This window comes from Thrips palmi, unplaced genomic scaffold (assembly GCF_012932325.1).
Source record: "Thrips palmi isolate BJ-2018 unplaced genomic scaffold, TpBJ-2018v1 HiC_scaffold_11, whole genome shotgun sequence".
Classification (NCBI taxonomy): Eukaryota; Metazoa; Arthropoda; class Insecta; order Thysanoptera; family Thripidae; genus Thrips; species Thrips palmi.
This window is the reverse complement of record NW_023144622.1, coordinates 4,356,148-4,373,529: the sequence shown is the minus strand read 5'-3', so window position 1 is coordinate 4,373,529 and position 17,382 is coordinate 4,356,148. Positions and strand designations below refer to the sequence as shown.

The 17,382-nt window shown below is 58.9% G+C and overlaps 2 protein-coding genes across 3 annotated transcripts in view; one reads left to right on the top strand and one right to left on the bottom strand.

Annotated features, from left to right (window-relative positions):
- LOC117639211 (mitoguardin) overlaps nucleotides 1-17,382 on the top strand; it is a 63,584-nt gene that overhangs the window by 28,280 nt on the left and 17,922 nt on the right. The window lies entirely within an intron of this gene.
- LOC117639212 (protein unzipped-like) overlaps nucleotides 1-17,382 on the bottom strand; it is a 41,762-nt gene that overhangs the window by 23,321 nt on the left and 1,059 nt on the right. The gene's annotated exons all lie outside the window — the stretch shown is intronic.

The following is a 17,382-nucleotide window of genomic DNA, read 5'->3' as shown; positions in this document are numbered from 1 at the left end:
GCGCGGGCCAACGAACTCCACTAATGATATTGGCGGGAAACGGCGGGCGCGGCGGGCGGGGCGCGAACCCGCGACCCACGCCGCCACCGCTATTTCGGGCTGACCTTGCGCTGTGGGCGCCGCCCTGCGCCCTGCGGTCGCCAGGGGTGTTGATCGCAGTCCATCAAAAGGGCATAAAGGGTCCCCGCGGTGGCGCGTTCGCTTTACGAGCCGTCAAGTGCCTGCTGCACTAGTTGTAGCACGCGCCGCCCCGGCCACCCTCGACCACCACCCCGAGGGGCGGTCAGTCGGAATCACTGACGCACAGTGGGCCAGCTGGTGGGGGCGGTCGAAATCCCGGACACGTTTTGAGCTCGTCGCTGAATGAGGCTCGAATATGCGGTGCTGAAACAGGGTGGGTCAAGCTGGCTGGCAGGGTAGGGTGGGGCTGGGTGCTGGAACGGAATGTCCTGCTGGCTCTATTATCCCCAGCGATGTCTTCAGACCCCTTTCAATCGAGGACGCGTGGACGGACAGAGGAGGCCAAGGGCATGAGGGAATTCCTTCAACAGACAGACAGACAGACAGACAGACAGTTTTGATTAGTTGGTCCGGTGTGGCGTCCTGTATGACCCCTATTCCGCAACTGTGATGTCCGTTTTTAAATTGGTTCTGCTTTGTGTTCGCTGTCGCCGTCGGCTTTGCGCGGCTGCGAGAGAGAGAGAGAGAGAGGGGGGGGGGGGGGCTTTTCAGAAGCGGAAGCGTTGCCTCACTCGCACCCCTCTGCATGCAGTAATCAACACCTTGGACTGCGTTACTCAAGACTCAACAACTGGATTTAAAAACAAGAAAATGAGTTTGAGCTTACGCATTATTTTTTTTTAAATCGCGTGTCGGAAAAGACAAAATATTTTTTTCTCTTTCTATATTAATGATCGTTGCACACACGGTATAGTATGCACAATGCTTGTGTGCGCATGTATGTGTGTGTGTGTGGAGAAGAGCCATTCATTCTCGATTGAAGCGGGATGGTGCTTCTGTTTACCCATAATTTGTTCGTGTGTGTGTGTGTGCAGAGGGGTGGGCTTACGCAAATGGAGTTCGCTTGAAACCAATTAGCTGACGCGCGCCTGTCGTCGAAGTGGAGCCAAAATGGTTCCGGTGCACCTTTTGGTCTCTTTTGGTCCGTTTGGTCCATTGGCCGGGAGAGTGACGCGGTTGTGACAAGCACGGCGGCAGTCCCACTTAGTTGTTAATTGAACGGAAGAAAAGGGGGGGGGGGCGTTAGTGTCTCGGCGGGCCTAAGTGGTCGGAAGAATGTTTCCCGCGCGGTTGTTAAGTTCGGGATTTACCGCGTCCTGCCATCCGTCTGTCTCGTCGTGTCGCGACGCGGGGACACTTTACTCCCAGTCATTTTCCGACAAGTTTTTAATAGGCGGCGCACCGTTGCTCGCGCTGCAAATGAACGCGTCGCGTCGGGAAGGAAGAAACTACAAGTCCCTCGCTGGGGAAAAAAAATTGCACTTTTTTAAAAATTTATTTTTTGTAGGGTGGGCAGAGGGTGGCTTACTGGTTGCAATATTCACGAGGCACGGGGCAGGCCGAGCCGGGCCGCCAAACCCCTTCTGACAGATCGTCGCATCATGGCACCATGCACGCGGCGCTCCAGACAAGGCGCTTTACTGGAGATGGCAGCACCGCACTTTATCGCTGCCTGGAGTCCGTCCTGTTCTGTCCAGGGCCCCATGGAGCGTTCCAGGGCGTTCCAGGGCGTTCCAGGGCGTTCCAGGGCGTTCCGGGGCGTTCCGGGGCGTTCCAGGGCGTTCCGGGGCGTTCCTTTCAGGGCGTTCCGGGGCGTTCCGGGGCGTTCCTTTCAGGGCGTTCCGGGGCGTTCCGGCGCTGACCGGAATGGGCACGCTGGCTGGCCCCCTCGCCTCGCCGGCCTCGCCCCCTACTGTACTAAACCCAGTGCCTCCATTACCGAAACAAGGGGGTGGAACGCGGGGCCGAGGCGGACGGTCGGCGCGCTGCTCCAGAAAGACAGTTTGACGACCGCCACACCCTGAACACAGTCCCAGGACCCTGCCAGGACCCTGCCAGGACCCCTCACGACCACTCCACGCCAAGGACGTCCGCGGACCGCGGATAAAAGGAACCCCCTTCCATTTACACCAGCGTCGCGATTTTCATTCTCTCTCTCTCCCTCTCTCTCGTGCCGTGTCCCCACTCCATCTCTATCTCTCTCTCTTTCGGCGGAGATTATTTCCGCGGGAAGAAGAGCGTCGGTCCGCGCGAGCGCTTTGTAGCGTATTTGTCGAAGCGAGGCTCGCAAATCACCGACGTCCGATTGGTCGGCGCGATACCGACATGACACGGACAGACCCCATGCGGTCTTCATGGCCGTACGGAGCCGCGCACAGCGCACAGCCTGTGCTCGAGCGGCGTACGACCACGGCGGGGCGGGGCGGGGGGGGGCGTTCTGGTTCCGATGCGATATATTTCTTTCAGTGCGGGCGCATGTACCACCACGACGACGGTGCCAACACACACACACACACACACACACACACACACACACACACACACACACAGGCATTCGCACACAAAAGGGATCATGTGCCGGCTGAATGCATGCCCCCATTGAGAGTGCCCCCCTCCCCTCCACCGTAAAGACACACTGCCTTCGACAAATTGTTACCGATAAGCCCTTGATAAGCCGCACCGATGCAGGCAGGACCCCTGGCTGGGTTTCGGGGTCGAGGTAATTAGAAGATCCGCGCCCGCACCCTCCGAAACGGCATCACTCTTTTGCGGTGGTGTGTACACTGTACAGCGCATCATTTCCCCCCGCCCTTCAGCGCGCAGAGTTACTGCCCCTCGCGAACCATTTCGAATTAGGGGAAATGTTTTTGTTTCTTTACTCCTGGACGGTTTTGGAATTCAGTTTTGTTTTTGTGTGGGTCGTCGTTCGTTATGGGTTTGGCGGATCCGAAGCGATCCTCTTATGCTTCTCTAGTTAGCAGAGCATTCCTTGGCCCGAGAGGAATCTCACCGCTGCGGTGCGATTCCTGGACCACACCGCGACTGCTGGAGGATTCCCAGACCAGGGAAGCGGTTCGGTTCTCCTGACTGTGAGTCCTGTAGCAGCTGGCGCCGTACTGCGTACTACATAGTGCCGGTGCAGTTTCGTTTTAAAAGTGGCCGTTGGATTTTTCATGCCGGTTCCTCCTTCGGCCTTCACCCCCTTTTGGCCGGCAGGGGCGCAGTCTCCCTCTTCGCATCGCCCGAGGGTGCAGTGGCGTACATAAACAAGGGAGGGAGAGAGAGAGAGAGAGGATGCAGGAGGACGCAGTTTGCGTTTTCCGTGGCGGGGCCAAAGTTTGGACCACGCCGACCCAGAGAAATGTAGAACTCGACTGCATAAACTTTTTTTTCGGTCACTGGGCTGGTGCTGTGAATCGCAATGACCCTTGCCCTGTCTCTCTTTTTTCGCTTGCAGGTGTGTGTGTGTGTGTGTTCATGGGACTTACAGCACACCCTGCCTGCCTGGGCTGGGCAGTCTCGATAGCAACTTCTCTTAAGTTTCTCTCTCTCTCTATCTTGGCGGCGCTGTGACGGGTGGTAACCCTACAGCTGGTGGGGCCTAGCAGCAGCCACGGTGGAGGTGGCACCCCTATACCGCGCCGCCGTTCGCGTGCCGCGTGTATGCTTTGCGATTCAATAAAGCGAAGCAGATCGCGATTCAAATTCACTCAGGCCTCACCCCTCTCGTGCGGTCTCACTCACACACACACAGACATCGCAATGCGACTGCTGTTGGCTGCTCTGCCCCGCCGTGTTTGTACAGCAACATGGCCTCCACCACCACCACCACCACCTGCATGACGACAAACAGCGCCAGAACCACGGCGGCGGAACGCAGTCCGCTTCGAAAACGATTTTCCGACTCGAATTAATTTTACTGACCGAATTGATTCCGCCTGCGGGACTTTTTAACCGCCTTGACATTGTCGCTTGCGGGAGGCTCTGCTCTTCGCGGCGCCTGCAGTGTGGCTGCCGGGCGAGGCAGTCGTTAAAACAAAGGCCGAAACTTGTTCTGCGAGAACGGGCTGCCGGCCCCGTTAGAGAGGTGTGGCGGATGACATCATCTCGGCGCCAGTGTCTCTGTCGCGCTCGCGGCGGTGCGAGAGAGACAGAACGATGAATCGCTCGGCAGGCCACCGCGGCGACCGCGGCCGGCAGGACAGTGACACGACACTGCGAGAGGCAGGCATGGCAACGCCACTGCCTTATTCGATAAGCCCGCAGAATGGCTCGGGCGCGTCTGTCTGGACGGGGGTTGTCACCCCTTCATGTCGTGTGGTCAGATTTCCCAGAGGTGGATGCCCCCTCTGTCCGCCCGCCTGTCTGTCTGTCTGTCTGTCTGTCTGTCGGCGAGGACTGCGACCTATCCAGGCTGTCCGGATAGAGTAGTTTCCGTGATGCCAGCCAGCAACCCCCGTGGACGACCTTGGCAGCCCGCTGGGACAGCTAGCCGGCGGCCCTCGGACCCTAGGCCTTGTCGCGTGCGCCTCGGTGTCGTGACGAATCCTACCCTCAACCTTCAACCAGTTCCTGCCCCCTCTCTCTCTCTCTCTCTCTCTCTCTCTCTCTCTCTCTCTCTCCTCCCTTTCCCCCCTTTCCCCTCTTCCCCTGTGGGGTATTTCCTCCCCCTCCGCAGCCCTCCACCTCTCTCTCACTCCCTCTCGCTCCGCCTGCTGGCGTCTGCCTGTTCCTCTCTCTCTCTCTCTCTCTCTCCACCTGCCACGCGTGCCCGCCAGCCGGCGTGGCCGGAACATTGTTGCTTCTTGTTGACGCACTCCAACTTGTACTCTTATTCACGACTCTCTTAACCCGTGCATAGTTTGCGCGGTTAGCGCAGCCCCACTGGAAACTAATTACAACCTCCGCGCTGTCGCAAAAATAAAAACAGCTAGAAAAAAGGACATAAGAAGGCTGGAATTTTCTAGACTGGAAAAATGGAAAGGTTTTCCGGAAATGACGCCGTGCCCCTAGTTTGTCGACCGGATTCCAGGAATCGGGAAATGATCTGTGACGGCCGGACGGACGACGACGGAGGGTCGTCTGAGGGGTCGGCCAAGGGTCGGCTGGAGGGTCGCGGAGGGTGCGGCCTTTTGTCCAGCAGCCCGGTCTGCTGGAATGCTGGATCAGCTGATGGACCGCGAAGAAAAAGGGAGAGAGAGAGAGAGAGAGAGAGAGAGGAGAGAGAGAGAGAGAGAGTCTGCACGCCCCTCCTGTAGGTCTTAACACCACCGCAGAGGGTGCAAAGCGGAAAGGAGAAAAAAAACTGTCGGAATCCACACACAATTACAGCAGCACTCTGTCCAGATATTTTGGCAGCCACTAAGGCCTCTCTCTCTCTCTCTCTCTCTCTCCCTCCTCCGAGGCGACACCTCCAATTAGTCTGCGCTGCGCTCAGGGTGCGACAATCGGCTTCCACCACTTTGCTAATTTCGCGCAAACTGTGCGGTGCGGCCGGTCCGACTTTGCTCGCTGCGCCGCCGCACTGCCGTGAGTTTGCGCGACTTTACGCGCGTTTGGCGGCGCGCGCGGCTTAATTCTGTAATTTTACCCCCCCCCCCCCCCGCGAAAGTGCGAAAGGGTGTCGCGTCGTCTGCGAAAGTAACGATATTAATTTTCTCACCGAGGAGGGATTTTGCTCGGGTCAATGACGCTCGCTTTTGTGTGGAGTTACCTTTTCTCTGCCCTTTATTTCCCCGGGCAGTCGGTTAATTATTTATTCCCGTCGTAAAAATTATTTTCCCATTTCTTTTTCGCTCTGTGCGAATGCCACCCCGCTGCTCCGTGTGCGTGCACCCCACACTGTCTTTTTTTTCCACCCCAGGTTTTGTATTTCTTATTCGGGATTATCATCCCTGGCGCGTTTTTCGATTGCTACATAACGGCAGCTGTCCCTCTGTGTGTGTGTGGGGGGGGGGCAGAATGCTTGGTTTCGCACGGCGTGTGGGCGGGGCCGTGGAATCATCCAATTTTTCGCCCTTTTTGATACTGACTGCCTCGTTTGAATGTACATGCCTTCGTTTCTTTGCGAATTTCGTTATTTCGTTTCACCGGTGCCCATTTTGCCAACTTTTTTTTTGCCGTGTCGCGCGCTGCTACAACAACAGCACACCACACACTCTGCGGGCGCGGCGATGGCTGGCAGTAGGCGAACGAAGAGGCATCGAGACTTTTATTGTTGATTGTTTCGGACGGGTTAATAAAGTCGGGCTTGACTTTAATTTCGCGGCAGTTTGACGCGTCCATCGACGCGAGGCGCAAGGCGAGGCGCAAGAGGCGAGGCGCCGGGGGGCGTCCTTCGCGTTGTAAATCGACAGCAGATCGCTTATCCGCCGCTACAATGTAGGGAGGGAAGGGGCACTGTTAAAAGTAGGGGGAGTGGAGTCCTGGGAAGTCATTTAGCTTGGGCTGTTCTGACTACCAACCGAATGAATCGCTGCAAAAAATAAATTTATTTTGAAAACTGTTTTTTTTTTTTTCAAGTTTTTCAACAGTGGGCAGGTGAATTTCCCCAGAAAACGGACCATGGTTCGCCCTTCGCGGCCAAAAAGTGCAGTCTGCTGGGTAGTAGTCAGCAGGCAAGGGATCGACTATATGCCCATTACTTTTTATTCCCGCTCTATGCTGCTGCTCGAGATTTATGCGAAATCCCTCCTGGAGTAGGAGCGGCACTCGACTGTAAATCAGACCGCGAACAGCAGCAGAAGCAGCAGCCGGGGGCCGTCTCGAAATGAGGTGTTGCGACGCTAATGGACGAAGAAAGCCTCCCCAAAAGTAAATCATTTTTATTTTATTTTTGTGGGTGGAGTGGTCCGTTGAAGGGCGTAACTCGGCCGTTGGTTTGGCGGGTCCCTGCTTGGTCAGCTCGTAAGGCGGCCCAGTCCCACAGTGCAGGCCCCACACAAAGCCACACAGGAAATCGAAGCCTTTTATCCGCGGGCTGAGAGGAAGGCCCGGCCATTCATTCAAATTGGGGGACGTGTAGTCTTTTCATCGGGGACCCGACGCGACTCCCTGATTGGGCACTCCATCGTCTGCTCTCCCCACGCTCCCCGCTACTAGTGTGCTCTCCTCCAGTGTAGTGGCGACTCCCGGAGAGCCCTGACCCGACTCGCTTGGTCGCTCCGTCTCTCTCGCCTCCCTGGGCGCCCCATGATTGCGAGAGAGACAGGCGGAGGTGCGTCGCGATGCCCCGGGGTCACCGACGTGACACTACACTGGCGCCGCCACGCCACTGATAAGAACGATCGGGTCGCGTCATCGGGGCCGCCATCATCGAGAGCCCGACGCCGGACGCACACCAGTGCGGAGGGGGCGGCGCGGCGCTGAGCCGATTTGGCTGCTCGGTTCGATAACGAAAACGGTTATCCGAGCGCCAACCAACCGACTGTCAACAACTCGCTTCCGCCAACTTGAACCACGTGGCTAAATGCCGCTCTGGATGATGAGGGACTAGGTTATCAAGGAGGACGTGCAGGGGTCTGTAAAGCAGCGGCCGGCCCGCTATGTGCAGTCGTGGCTCGCGCGCCACTGCTAGAGCGTGAAGTCCGCCCGTCTGTCTGTCTGTCTGTCTGTCTGTCTGTGCGTGTGCGTGGCTCCAAATAATTCAAATCAAGTGTCGGCTTCCCGCGCGAGCTGCCTGCCGGTCCAATTGTAGGCTGGGAGGACCCGCCCCGCGCAGCCGGCACTGTTAGCACACTGCACTTTTGGAGCGCGGAGTTGAACACGACTAGCACTGTTGTTCTCTCTCTCTCTCTCTCTCTCTCTCTCTCTCTCTCTCTCTCTCTCTCTCTCTCTCTCTCTCTCTCTCTCTCTCTCTCTCTCTCTCTCTCTCTGCTTATTTTGCGGCCTGTAACTTTCTCTCTGTCGCTCCCCCTTCGCGGTTTGGCGTGAATATTTCATCCGACGCCCCCTTGTGTCGAGAGCTCAATTTTTGCATAGCGCCACGCTCCGCGCGAAAACCACCGCCACCGCCATCACCGCCTGCCTGCCAGTCCGCCGCGCCGAGTGTACACAGGAAACACCGGCGGCGGCTAAGGAGCCACGGCGTCTCGGCTCGGCCGGTGGCAGCGCAAAAAACAAACAAACTTACAAACTCGCAAGCAGCGCAAGCAGGTGCCAGGTACAAAAAGTGTGGGCATGCCGGTCGGTGCTTACCGAACGAACCACTACACCGCGACCTGATGGCACAAATTGTTCTAGTTTTTTTTGCGGTGGAGGAGAGAGAAGAGAGCCCTCATTTGCCTGGTGCGAGGCTAACGAGGGAGTGCGCTGCGGGCCTCGGCACGGCGCGGCGCGGCACGGCGAGGCGTTCTAGGGGCGTAACGGCACACGGCGGACTCGTTCCCAGACCATCGCCAGTCACGTACTCGCTTTGCTTTGCTTTGCCCGGGGAAAACCGCCACGTGCGGCGACGACGACGACGACGTCAGCGTCGAGGAAGTGACCCGGGTTCGACTCCCACCGGCAGCAGGCGGCTTTTCCTCAAGCTGCGTTTTCGTCGCTCTGTCCCTCTCATACGCTTCCGTCTCCCTGTCTCTCTCGCACCCCTGCGGGACGCCCCACGTGTGCGAGAGAGACAGGCCCCGGCCACCATTTGACTGCCGCGGACGCGTGCGGCAACTGGAGGCAGGAGAAAAGGCGTCTAGGACGGCACGGCGCTTAATATTCGTGTCTCACACGATGGGGGCACCGTGGGGGCACCGCGGGGGCATGGCAGTGGAGTGACTCGGTGTGGTGGGCGGCGCGCCCGCACTGTACAGTGCGGCTGCAGGCGGCCAGGCAGGCGCCCCACCACGTCCTTGAACTTGGACGAGTTGCAGTGAGGGAACCCAGAGCCGCCTCGCCGCGCCTCGCCGGCCGCCGCGGGGGCCGCCATGCCCGCCGTGCCGCGGAGGGGGGGGGGGGGGGCTCTAATTTCGCAGTTTGCGTAAAACACTGCAGCGAACGGCGTGCCGGCGGCTCTTTTTCCCAGACGCCAGGGAGGAGGCGGGGAAGGCCGGGGCGTTTGCAGTGGGCCGCCGCGGACCCTGTTCCTCGTGGATGAATTAAGTCGTGGCGTTATTAAGGCGACATAGCGGGTCGGGCGGCCGCCTGGCCCGCCCGCCGCCCTGCACTGCTGGCCCTTTCATTTCAAAATGTCTGAAAGATGTACAACGGCACAGTGGGCCTGCACTGGGAACTCCAGTAGTAGTCCGGCCTGACGGCGGTGGTGGAGCGCCAAGTTCAAGGCAGGGAAGTCCCAACAGTGTAGGCGACCCGCCGCGCGCTGGGCGCTGGTCTACACGAAGTGGAAACAGACCGCCAAAAGAGTTTTGGACACGCCTGGCGACGTGTGTTGCCCTACACGGCGCGCCCTTTGCGAGCCGCCCGCCCCGCCATGAATACTAATGGGATCGATGCACCTCGTTATTACGACGGAATGCGGCGGTCGTTGGCCGTTTATTGCGCGCGCCAAACCGACGCGTCCTTGACGCCCCCCCCCCCCCCCCCCGCCAAGGCCCCCTCGCCAAGGTCGCGGCTTACAATTGGCAGTGGGGCCCCATCTGCGGCGCCGCGCTTCGTACGAATGCAGACGCCTAGTGCCAAAGGGCCTTCGCTGGCCTTTGCGAGGGTCCCCGGCACCTGCCCTGCTCTGTCTCTCTCGCACTCGCGGGCCGCCCCGTGGAGGTGCGAGAGAGACAGAGCGACTGAACGCCGCCGGGTTCGAACAATGGCGCCGAGGGCTCTGGAACACGCTCACGCAGCACCCAGTCCAAACAAGGGCCCCAGCTGGGGCACAGCCGTTCGTCGCCACGATGTCGCGATCAACCGCAAAGCCCGTCGCCAGCCCGCCCCGCCCCGCCCCGGTCTGCAATTCAAACAAGCCCGGCTAGGGAACTAGGAATACGAGAATAGAGCCGTTTTGTCTTGGCGCCGCCTCGACCCAGATGTGCCAGCCAGGTGTGTCCACGGCGGCGTGGTGACAAGTTTGTTTTCGGAGGGCCCAAACTGAATTCAACAACGTCGGCAGCAGCTTGGATCGAAACAAAAACCAGTTCGAAAAATTTTGTTGGGAGTCACTTGAGGGGGAAATGACTGTACTCACTAACTCAAGAACAAAGAATGCGGAGCTGTTTCCTCCTACGGTTGGCGGAGCGGAACACAATGGCATGGGAGAGGCTTGCGTTTAGCCGCGGATTTTTGGCCGTGCCCGCCACAGTGTACCACAGCAAGCACCGTCTGCGGCGTCCGGCCCGCCCCGCCCCGCCCCGCCACGCCGCGTCTGACCGCGCAGTTTATGGTTACTGGATTTTAAAAGGCGTTTATGGTTGTCGTAATGAGACGAGCAGGGCGAGACTGATGGACAGACACTGACCATGCGTACTCGCGGATACTTTCTTTGGCACACTGCTAAACAGTGATTTCAAACCCCCTTAAAAGGCCTTTTTGGGGGGCATTTTTTTAAACTTGAAATTTGGCAGTGTGGTTGCTGTCCTCGCCAGAGGCCTCCAACTCGATTCTCGAAACGGATTTCCCCTAACTCGCTTTGCGAATAAAACAAAAACTGTTTCCGAAATTCGATTCTCGACTTTGTTCGTCGCCTGAGGTAGCCACCACTAACTTTTTGCGGGGGCGTTATTTGTCGTCGGGGATGCCGCAAAAATGTGTATCGACCCCTTCGGTGTTTGCCTCCACACCTCGGCCGGGCCTGCCGGGCCTTGGAGGACCTCCTCCGGTGTCAGTCTCGGGGCTTTGGCCGAGGACTCTCCAGGACCGTGACGGTGATGGCGGAGGGAGAGAGGAGGGATTTGAGGCGAGGGGTCTGGGAGAACGTCGCATCGCCTTTCAGGCCTTATTGTTTGGAAAGGGCGGCGGAGGCGGCGGGGGCGCCTGTTTTTGTTTTGACCCCAGCAGCACTCCCCCGAACGTGATTCGCTCCCACACTGGACGCGCCCGTCCGGCTGCGTGTCGTCTGCTGTGTCGTCTGCTACACTCATTGTCTGGCCGTCTCTGGACCTCATCAAGGCTCTGCCGGGCTCTGCCAGTGTCAAGGCCAGGGCCCGTGGAGGTCCGTTCGCGCGGGTTCGAATCCGCGCCGGGGCCAGTTTGGGACACACACGGCGCGTGCTGGGACAGCAAAAGGGAGCAAGCTGTGTGTCCCCCTTCCAAACAGCTGTTTCCGCCGTGCTTGCACGTATCAGCAGAAACGAGCCTGCTCTACTCGGGGCTCGGACCAACCCTTCGACGGCCACCTCGTTGTCGCCGTCGAGGACGGGGAGGGCGAGCGGTGGTCGCGGTGCACCTCGGAGGCGACGAGTGCTGTGTTGACCGACGAGGTGGGGGAGTCGGCGGCGTCGCTCAGTCACCGTGACGAAGTGCGGCGCGACGCCTACACTGTCTCTCTCGCACTCGCGGGGCGCCGCGGGGGGGTGCGAGTGAGACAGACCGGCGGCTGTGCCCGCCGCGGCGCATCCGCCGAAAAGCGGCGGCCAGTGACTCTTCGCTCTGTCTCTCTCGCACCCACGCGGCACTGCGGCGCGGCCCGCGAGTGCGAGAGAGACGCCGAGTCCGGAATCGGTCCGCTGCGGTCTGACGCCGCCGCACCGCGCCGCCGCATCCGCCGACGTCCGCCTGCATGGCCCTGCAGGGCATGCCGCGTTGTTTCCGAAAAGGCGCACCTAGGAGGGTCTTGGAGGGGCTTAGGGCGGGGCGGGGCGGGGTGGGGCGCGGCCGAGTGGTCCTCGGTCCGCGTCTCTTTTCAGCTTGCTCACCTCTCCGGAGGAGTGCTTTGGAGCACCGGCACGGCAAACATTTCCCAAGAGATTGTTCAAACAACACGCACACACACACACACGCACTCGTCCACTCGCACCGCGCCGCTGCAGCAACCTGCACCTGCCGCGACGCGCCGAGGCCTTCCAGGCTGTCTCCGCCATGTAAATGACCGTTCGAACGGCCGCAACGCGCGGAACGGGCTCACGGCCGCGTCGACGCGGACGTGCTCGAGGACGCCGACGTGGACGCGCCGGGGTATCCCCTGCCTGTCAATCCAAAGTCCGCCAATTACGGCGGTGCGTACACTGTATCTCGCGCCGCGTCGCGGGGCTGCGTGTCTCTGCCAGGACGCCGCCGTCATCCTTTCAGAGTGTGGCAGCATTGGGGTGCGGGCCTATGTAATTAAGGTAGTATCGCCCACACAGTGCAGGGCCCGCTCCCACCACGCGGGGCGCCCTGCTCTCTGTCGTTCTGTCTCTCTCGCACCCGCACGACGCCCCGGACAGGTGCGAGAGAGAGGGAGCTGGCCGCGCCACTGCGAGCGGGGCGCGAGATCTGCGGCGGCGAGTCATTGCGTTCGAGCCGAGCTCCGGTCGGGCCGAGCCGAGCCGGGCGGCGAGCTAGATGCGGCGATACAGCGCGGCGCTGCTGCGGCGCTCTAGACTCGCTCTTCCGCCTGTCCGGGCTGTGGCCGCTGTGGCCGCCACTGGCGCCGACGCTGTAAATTCGGTCCCAAGGCCGAGATGGACGTCCATTGTGCCGGCCGGCCCCGCGCGGCCCCGCCGCCGACTAGTCGCACCTGCCTGCCGCCGTCTCTCTCGCACCCTTACGGAGAGCCCCGTGAGTGCGAGAGAGACGGCGATGCGCTCGGCTGAGCCGCGTGCGGCCAATCGAGCGATGCGCACGCGCGTCAGTGCGTCCGAGTGGCCAGAGAGAGAGAGAGAGAGAGAGAGAGAGAGAGAGAGAGAGAGAGAGAGTGCGAACGGCTGATCGAATTCGCCCTTTAGAGAATGGGCCGGGCAAGGGAAGCCAGTGGAATGGGATTTGGGCAGGCATCGCCATGCGTCGCGAAGGGCGGACAGGCGGACGAGACGAGCCCTACCTGGGGCCCTGGGCCCTACACTGCAGCCCTCTGCAGCCCTTGCCCCAATCCACTCAGGCTCGCGGAGCCCCCGGTGGGGTCGTGGAACGCGCACGATACACGTATGATCCGCGCGGACCACACAGCGGTGCGGGGCGTAGCACGGCGTGGTGTAGTTAAAACCCCTTCCCCCTGCGGCTGCCTGCCTGCCTGCCTGGCTGGCCGCCTGGCTGCCGGCTACCCCCTGGGCCCGATGTCTCGCCCCGGCGAGCAGCACAGCGTCCACCGCCCGGTGCGGCATTTGACCAGTGGCGAGCCCACAACGACAACAACAACAACAACAACAAGGCCTACAAGACCGTGCCGGAGGTGCCACCGCAGCGCGCGCAAGACCTCTCCCCCTTTTCCTCCCTTCGCTTCAGTTGTTCTTTGGCAGCGGAAGTCACCCCGTCCCCCCTTCTTTCACACACACACACACACACACACACACACCTACACAGCGGAGCAGTCGCATTCGGGCGTCGCGATAAGATAACCTGGCCGACACCGAGAACTGTTTGTACGGCGGGCTCATTTAAATACCGTAGATTGTTTTACGAAAATAAATAACGACGATACACTGTCGGGGGGAGTGGGCGGGCTGTGGGGCCAGGGGAAAGGGGAAGGGGGAACCCGTTCCGTTGTAACCCTTCACACCTGGAACCGTATACCCGCCCGCCGTTTAAAAAAAAAGAAACCAAAAACAGTGACATTTTTGGATTTGTTTGATCGACATCGGCTGGAATGAAATTGATTTCCAGTCGCCGGGGTTCTCTGTAGGCGGTTGCGGCATGTGTTCTCTGTCTCTTTTTGTTCCCCGAGTTGATTGCCGCCGCCGCCGATTGGTTCCGTTCGTTTGGTCGTTACTGGAGGCGTTCCAGAGCCGTTCCGGAGGCGTTACTGTCCGCGGCGCCTCGCCGTTGCAGTCCCTCACTGCGAGTCGAATGGGGCGATCCGGACGCCCACAAGTACACGGCGCCCGTCCTCTGTGTGTGTGTGTGTGTGTGTGTGTCTGTGTTTGTGTGTGTCTGTGCAGGAAACAGTCACAAAAACACGGGCCAGACGGACTAGACGAGTCTGGACCAATTTGACCGTTCGATGATTCTTTGGAGCCCCCTTTTTAGTCTGGACCAATTTGACCGTTCGATGATTCTTTGGAGCCCCCTTTTTTTCGGGTTCCTCTCCTCTGGCCCTAATTTAATCATTTGCCTCCACGGCAGTGACTGGCGTGGGCCTCGTCAAATGTCGCGCGTCTCCGCGGTGGCCGAAATTGCCTTTCCCGCCTGCTGCCGCTCCAGCCGCTCCAGGATGACAAACGATGCGAGGAGTACCATCTTTTTCGACAGTGGCGCGGCCGTGGCCACCCCCCGCGCCATGCGCGACCGACCGGGAAATACAAAACTAATGATTTAGCAGCGCGGCCCCCCTTTATCTCCTCATCTCCCCGGCCACTCTCCTCTCTTCTCCTCTCCTCTCCTTCCTCTCTCCCTCTCCTCTCACTCCTCTCTCCTCTCCTCTTCTCTCGCACCGCCCGGAGCCCCCCCCAGGGGAGGCGAGTGAGACAGTGTCTTGGTCATCGCGCGAGGAGGTGCGCTGCTGTCCGCCGGAGAAAATGACCCCAAAGGGCTCCTCCGGCGGGGCTGGGCTGCACCGTAAAAATTTGTCGTCACTTTATGAAAAAAAAACGTGGATAACATTTTGATCACAAAGTGATGAAATTTTTTTCAAAGCTCCTATATCTATTGAATGGGCGGGATAAAAATTGTCATTAACAAGTTAGCCTTAAAATCGGCGTCAAGTGACAACCAAAAAATTTTACAGTGCACCCAAGTGCCGACAGTGGTAGGCAGCTCGGCCGCCCCGCCGCGCCACGGCCATGATGGAGGCAGATAAAAGTAGGGAAAATATGGAAAGGCCAATCAAAACTTTTTAAATCTTGGCTAACCGCATCCGAGCGGCGGCAGCGACTGGGACGGGTGCGATGACTTGTGGCGGTGTGGACAAAGAGGCCTCTACCTCTTTTCAGAAATGACGATAAATATACCGATTGAGACATCGCCGTGCTCGCCGCACCCGGCAGGGTTTGGGTTCAAATACCCGATATTTTTAAGCTACCGCCATTAAAAAAGAAAAACTTAATTTTGGCAAGTACGGAAGGTCAGAGGGAACTGCCCCAAAGGGGTCCGCAATCTGCGCTCGGACGGCGCGCGGGGCGTTGTCGGGCGTGGCGTGGGGGGCTTGGAGAGAAAGAGGGTACGCAAGGTTAAGGTCGGGCTTGTTCCCCCACCCCACCCCGTATTGAGCGCCCCCCCCCCCCCTTCTGGGAGCCAATATCGAAATACCTGCGGTGTAGTGGCTTCGCGCGCTGCCCCGCCCAATCCACTTCCACATTCAGCGATGTGTTGTACAACGAGAATAGAACGCCGAGGTTTTTCTCTCTCCGTCTCTCTCCCTCTTGCTTGCGAGTCTCTCTTTCTCTCTTGTCCCGCCGAAATCCACACCGGCACACCAGGGACCCGGAAGGAGCGAGCGTGTACGCTGTCTCCACACTGGGTCAATGTGATTCTTTTGCCTCACGTTTGGAATTGGTGATGTGCCAATGAGCGCCGTGGGAAAGGCGCACGTGTCACACACACAACCAAAAAACAAACACCGGTGTCACTAACCGCAGCGCCGCCCAAAACCCCGAACTATCGCATAGGGAAGTCGTCGAACGGGGGGAATACGAGCCGGGTGGAAACTCTATCACGCCGTCCGCGACGTCCGCTGCTGCTGTTCAAGTTCAAGAGCTTGCTATAGGGGTTCCAACTCGCGGCCTGTGGGTGGGAGGGCCCCTTTGTGTCCGTCGGACACCACACACGGATCATGAGGGAGGCGAGTGAGCGGAAACAGCCTCAAAAGCGAGGACCTCACACCTGCTGCAACGGGCTATAGCGACAAACCGCATTTATCATCATCAAAAAATCGAGCCAGGTAGGGAGGACGCGAGTAAAATGGAGATGGAATGACGGAAGAAGAAGAAGAAGAAGAAGAAGAAGAAAAGAAGAAGAAGAAGAAGAAGAAGAAGAAGAAGAAGAAAGGGGAGATGAGGTGGACACTTGGTTGAGCACCACTGGATTTATGTGCGAACACCAGACTCGGAACCGCAAGGCGCGCACGGGCCAAACGCCTTGTTTTTGTTTTGTTTGTTGTTGTTGTTGTTGTTGTTGTTGTTGTTTTTGTTGTCGCGAATGCAGTTTCTTGCGTGCCGTCGCGTAATGAGATTGCAGCCCTCTCGGTGCACGCGATGCAAGGGCGTTGCAGGGCCTAACCCTTTTCTGTCTGGGCCTAAGTTCCCAAGAGATTTGCAAACGAGTCTACGCTACCTTGCTGGTGTTTTTACTTTCTTTTTCTGGCGGGTTGTTCTGGATAAAGCGAAACCGACTTCGAGTCGTGACAGTAATTCGCATGTCCCCGCCACCCCCGTCCACAACTTTGAAAATCCTCACGGGACGGAATCGTCTTTTTCGTCTGCTTAGTTTGTTTACTTTATTTTCTTTGACAGCCCTAGTGTGTGCGTAGCCCGGCGCAGCCCGGCGAAGGGCGCAGCCCCAGGACCTCTTTTGCATTTCTTTCGTGACGTCACTCGAAAAACTTGGCAGACGCGACAAGTTTCTTTCCCCCTTTCTGCTGGAGTTTGGCTCGCATTGCACTTATTCAATTATGAGTAGTGAAAGCATTGGGTCTCGCTTCATCCAATAAGTCGCCCTGTGCGTGCTTACAGTGCAGACGACGGAAGCCTCTGGCGCAAAGCGGATGAAACAAGTTTGGGAAACGCGCCGCGTGCGTTGGCAGTGTAGCAGTAAGACGTTGTCTTTGTCGCTCTCACTGTTCGACGGTCTTGGCGGCTTGGCTCTGATCCCGGCGCGGCCTCGCGGTTTTAAAAAGTCGTTGGGATTGGGCGGGGCCGGCTTCCAGTGTGGTGGGTGTGGGCCGCTCGCGTGGAGGCACTGGTAGTTTTTTTTCCCGACCGATTTCGTCCCGATTTAATTACCCCGGGACTAGGAGAGCGTTTTACGTACCCCCCTGAAAGCGAAGTCGCCTCCAGACGCGCCGCGGTCAGCGTGTGGTGGGAAAGACCGGGACGCGCGTTCCAGCTAGCCGGGTCACTCGGGTCTTAATTGGGCGATTGGGACATCAGGGCCTGTCCAATCAGGGGCCCGAAAAGCAAACACGACGTGTGATGCATGCGCTCACGAGGAGAGAGTGAGAATGGAACCATACCGGATCCGGTGACCCTTTGTTAGTGCGGGTTCGCGCTTTGGTCGAATCTGTTCTCGATAAATAGGCAACTGCTCCCGTTGCCTGTCACTGGCCAGCTGCTTGCTAGACGGGCCCCTGCGATCCCCCCCTCCCTCCCCCCTTAACGTCGCCCCGGCGTCGCCCCTGCGTCGCCCCTCGCAGCC